We start from the raw sequence: 6000 nt of genomic DNA on the forward strand, positions 1-6000 counted from the left end.
TTTAATGTTACAAGTAATCACATTTGTACATTTTGTAATTGTAAAAAAAAAAAAAAGTGTAATGAAAAGTGATAGCAAATAATAATAGCTGGGGAATACAAGTCCAGAAAAAAAAAATAAAATCTAAAAAACCTGAAACAGTTGGGCTTTAGACGCAGGTGCTTACGCAACAGGTGGAGACAGCTCGTTCAACTGCCAGTTAAGTGGAAGTCCCTGGGGCTGAAGCCAGTCTGTGGCAGGGTTTTTACTTTCTTGACTTGGATTCTCCAACCCGGGCGAATAACCATTTGTTTCTAAAACGGATTTTACATGACTATGGTGGTATTATTTTGCGAAAATTACATCGCTATCACAGTTTCAATGCACTCTATGAACTTGTGGAAGTCGAGTAAAAACCAAAACCAAAAATGAATGTCACATAACCAAACAAACTCAGAAAAAAAATGTTATTTTTAGCCAACACCGAGTACAAGTCAAAATGGCCACCTGCACACAGTATTTAATAGGAATGTAACGATAAGGGCAATATTGTGATATTGTCATGTTCACAATATTTAAAAGCAACACATCTGTTAAAAAAAAAAGTCAGGTTGATTTGCATTTGTGTATTCTAGCACCCTCTGGTGGCTATTTTCTTTTTAGTGCAATTTAATTTTCTTTAGGGATGTTTTGGCCCTTCTAGGTTTAAAATCTACGCTAATTGTCAGATGCAGGAGAACGTAATATGCCTGTGATCCGAGTCAATGTGTGCGTGCATTAACAATTAAGCGGCTCAATATTGTTATTAGAGATTCAGGTGGTTTATATGCATTGTTGTTATGTACAAAAGCACAATATTGTGCTTTTTTTTGTATGAGCTCTTTTTTTTTTTTTTTTTTACAATATTGTGACCTTTTTTTAAATATTGAAAACCTCCTCACAATATTTGTGATAATTATCGTATTGTGAGCTTCATATCGTGATAATATCGTATCGTGATGTGTTGATATCATTACATCCCTAGTTATCTAATGAATAAATATATATGTAAAAAAAAAAAGTAACAGTTAAGAGAGTTACAGGCATTAATGAATTGCATTGCACAGTGATGAGGCAAATGTAAACAACAAAGATGGCTGATTGCGATATACAGGATTTTTGTTGTTGTCCTGGTTAACACAGTGAGTCCGAATCACGTTTTGTTCGCAACTCGGATCTCCGCGTTCAAAGGAGCACTCCCGTGCACTATTCCTTGTATAAATTCAGGGGAAAAAAATCAGACTTCCCACCTTCCTTGAATGCAGCATTAGTCTAAATTCTGGGCCTGTTTTGTTGAACATAACAGGTGGGTACACAGATATTAAGTCATCTAGTGGAAGAGTATTTCTTTGTTCTGCCTGTCAGTATATGTAAGTGGAATAGATAGACGAACAAAGAAATATTATTTTTGGGGACTAATTAAGTGAAAACTGGATCATCTCTCATGGCAGAATTGGTAAAATGTAGTACGGAACAATGGCTGGGAGTCACTTTATTGGACTCTGCAGTTGCACTTTATTTTGTAGTCCATCCATTTTGTATATCCTCATTAGGGTCGAGGTTGAGCTGCTGTCTTTGGACGAAAGGTGGTGTGCACCCTGGACTACTTGCCACCCAATTGCATGGCACTTACGTTGTGGACAGTGAATGAATTTCTCAGTGTAGCATGTCAGCAACAATGAGGATTATCAGTGTCCTTAAAATCAATGGTAATCAACAAATATTTCTTATTGGATATAATGCCTATTATTCCGTATATGTACACTTTATATCCCCTTAACCACATGTGATTTGACCAAATATGTAGATAAAATTACATATTGTGCTATATGAACATACTGTATTTTGTCTGCCCCCTGATTGACCCCGCAACAAATGATGAGTTGCATACATGGAGATCAAATGCGACTGACCTGACTGTATGAGAGAGAGAGAGAGAGAGAGAGAGAGAGAGAGAGAGAGAGAGAGAGAGAGAGAGAGAGAGAGAGCAGATTAGTGTCTACTGTCTGCACCCTCTCCGCCAGACATGCAGTCAGCAGGGATTTTCTGGTCTGAGCACTGCACTCACAAAGAAGGAGAGGAAACCAATCCTAGTCCCAATCTCATCTCTAAAACCAGACACGATTAAACTACACACGATTCCTTTTAGTCAGTGACACCATCATGACATCTACTAGACTTGTTTGAGAGCGATGCTATAAAGAGCCTTTTCAACGGCAGCATTATAGAGGGCAAGGGTGCCGTTATCTTTAGAATTTCCATATTCATAAAGAGAGGACATAAACATGCATATTTACTTCATTAGATACAACAAAGACTAATGAACTAATTGTTTTATGATTCCAGTGTCAGTTTTTATTGTCTTTGTTTCATGCAATCCTCATTTCAACTGCTTCATATGCAAGCTAGTTGAAGATTGCGACTTGATGAAACCAATTGAACCACATTGCAAAATCAAACACGGAAGAAATATTTAGGCCACCAACCCTGATCCCCTCAAGGCCTCAATGCCTAGACTATGTCTGAAAATTGTGTCTATAAAGGTTATTAACAGAGTCCGTGACAAAGGGAAGCCTCGATGGAGTGCTGCTCACGGACACGGTCGAACGCCCAAGTCCACAAAGGACATGTATGTCAGGTTTTAGGTGTGGCTGTGGACCCAAATGAGACCTTCTTCTTCAAAACGTGCTACAGCAGCTAGCTAGCTGGCTAGATACAGTAGTTAGATGAAGCTGTTTTTGTTTGTGCTTTGTCACCTATTAACTCATTTGCTCCCAATAACGTGTAAATACGTTTTTTTATGTTTTAAGTGTCCCAAAGACGTATTTCTACGTTTTTTTTTGTTTGTTTGTTTTATGCTAGAGTATACAGAAGGCTTTGATGCAGCCTCTCAACTGCAAAGAACGCTTGCAGAAATGGTAGTTATTACATAAACGACCAGCAGGTGGCAGCAGAGCAAAGGAGATCAACCAGGGCCATGTAGAAAAAAGCTCAATTACTTACAGTTTTAATTAGATTTGTGAAAATTGATTAAACTTAGCTATATTATGATGCTAATTGCTGCAAAACGGAAACAGATGGAAACATACTTTTTTTTCCTGATGAAAGAAGAGAATGTATTCTTTCTTTTGGTAGTTTTCATGTTTTTATAGTAATAGAACACAATGTTCTGTGGGCCTTGCAAAATCAGTCAAAATCCAGTAAAACAGCCGGGAGCGAACGGGATTGCTTCCGTGAAAATGGCTGGGAGCGAATGAGTTAATATGTCCTATTACTGTCGGGGATGAGGACGTTACTGTGTTTGTGGTGATCCTGACTAAAATCCTGTGACCAATCTTGACAGGCTATACATGCTACTTTCTTGAATCCTTTGTAATGACGTTAGCGGGCGCTATTGGTGTGTAGTCATTCAAACAGGTGGACAGCAGTGATCAAAATCAAAGCAATTACACTGGTTGGTAATAGTAACTGCTGTGTTGTAATCCAGTTCTCAACATGTCTGTGTTCTTCAGTGATTGCATGTTGGCTAGCAGGAGGCTGGGCTAGCAATGGCCATCTAGCCCGACTAGCCTTTGACCTCGCATGGAACTCTCCACTCTCTCCCGGAAGTGGAACATTCAGGTCCAGAAAGTAAAAACCCCGATAATGAGCTCATTTACCTGCCGATTGAGTTGAAGCACCAGCCAAACTGCAGCAGGGTTTTTACTTTCTGGACATCGATTCTCCACCTCTGCCATCTCCCCATGGAGCCATCTCCGAGGCACTTTTCCTTGGGTTCGGCTCCTTCATTTGAAGCTTGATGCCTCGAAGCTGTGAGATGAAGCGGCAGTAAAGCTTGCGGGAGCAAACAACGGTGTTAAAATGGCGTTAGCGATATCCAGAAGCGTCTGTTTGTCGTACGTTTGCAGTGCAGGAAATTTGACAAAAGCAAACATGAGAAAACACATTTGACCCATGCTATTTAAGTATAGCCTATGTTTGTTGTTATTATTTTAAATCTTCTGTGGCCTGTCCCATAAACTCCAATTATGCCCCCCCCCCCCCCCATTTCCAATCCTTCCAGTTTTATGTGTAGTCTGTTAAAGTAATGGGAACACGCACACCCAATGGCAACGACCGTGCGTGTTTATTTTCTCAACATTAGCCTGGTTAATCAGATGCCAATGAAAGTATATCCCAATGGGGAGGAAATGGTTAGATTCATTGAGCGATACACGTCCTTCTTTCGCAGCAAATGAATCACTCAAGGCTCATTTTACGTGTGACGTCATTCTTTGCGCCATACTACTAATCACTCAGCTTCAGTGGGTGTGTTCATTCACTGACTAATACAGTACGTGTCATCATTTCGCAGTAAACATAAATCAAGAGTCACATAGTTAAGTAGTCTCTCCCTCGCCCGCACACGGGCTGTGTCATTGGTTACTCGCCAAACATTCATGAGCGAATGGCCCCAGCAAGGAGTGCCTTTCAGCAAGGGTGGGCACTCTGAACAGCCGTTTGGTGCATTGGCACAAACAATAGTAATGACCTGTCCTCCCACCTGAAGATACAAGGAGGCCATCTTCTAATGTCTACCGGGGTGAACCCCAACGCGCACGTACTGAGTCAGGCGATAATAAGTATGCCCACTCCTGCACTGCGCCTCTCACCTTGGGTAACGCATGTCTTCGTTGCCATGATGGGGAAAAATTCACAGGACACATTTCACGAAATGTTCCTGACAATAAATCTGATTCTTTGTTGTATTCTCCTAAAAAAATAAAAATATGTCGAAATAGGTAACGGAAGGCGCAACATTTGTTTACCCTTTTTTTGTTACCCAGAAAAGCAGGATATTGTTTTGATCTCGCAATGAAGTAATTGTGTATACGTCAGTAATGTAGAACATATTTGTTGGACCGTGACAATTGTTATAAACACAACAGGGCGGGAGGTCTGTCTCAAGTGTCAAAACTCGCACCCATGCATGTCCCCGCCTTTCCGGCATTCCCTACGCGCCCCGCCTCTATTACGGCTCGGATACGAACCCAACCCAGGCGGTTCATACCAACTAGAAACACAGGAAAAAGACAGCCAACCATTTCTATTTCTTCCTATGTAAATAACAAATTTAAAGGAAACATTGTGCATTTCTCCCCCGCAATTTAAAACAGTTTTTAAGGTGTCTTAACAATAAGCACCACAGGTTGCAGTTTTAGAGTCCCTCATATAGAACAAACTGGATCAGTTACTATTTATCCAAGCAGAGAAACACTTTGTTTTATTGCTAAATTTGCACAATGACACAAACAGCTAAAGTCAAATTAGCATTAGCTTGTCTGTCGTTGTTTGTAAACTACTGTATGTGTCCTGTAAGGTGTTCCTTTTCTTAAATTGTCTTGTTTTTCCCTCTACCCTCTCCGCAAGACAAATTTCTTTATGGGACAATAAATTACAGTATATTGCCAAAATGCAGCTCTAATTGCTCAGCCTAGCTTGGTGGTTTAGACACATTTTTTGGAAGTAGCCATCTCACAAAACATTTTCAAGCACCCAGGTGACACCACTTTGTGTTAAAACAATCAGAAGCCAATTTCACAAAATAAATATTAAATACCCTTTCAAAATGAACGTTTCTACAAATTGTCATTCTCTTCGATTCCTTTTTGAGTGCAGACTATTCGTCACGCTTGTTTCTGCCGCCCCCTAACGGCCAACAACGGCACTGCAACAACAGCATTGTTCAGACGCATACCAATGGCCTCGGGATTGTCACCTGGGTGTGTTGTATTTCGACACTCCAGCACAGTAGTATGTCTACCACACATGGTATGAAAACTCGCATTGCAAGAATAACAACCCCACCCTCACTTTGAATTCTCATCAAGTCGCCACTCCCGAGTTTTTACAAATAAAATGAGGCCATCAACTGCTTGTTCTAGATTCTCATCTCGGATTCTGGAAAGACATAAATAAAATAGAACTTCATCAAGAGACACA

Source organism: Festucalex cinctus, chromosome 21 (assembly GCF_051991245.1).
Source record: "Festucalex cinctus isolate MCC-2025b chromosome 21, RoL_Fcin_1.0, whole genome shotgun sequence".
NCBI lineage: Eukaryota > Metazoa > Chordata > Actinopteri > Syngnathiformes > Syngnathidae > Festucalex > Festucalex cinctus.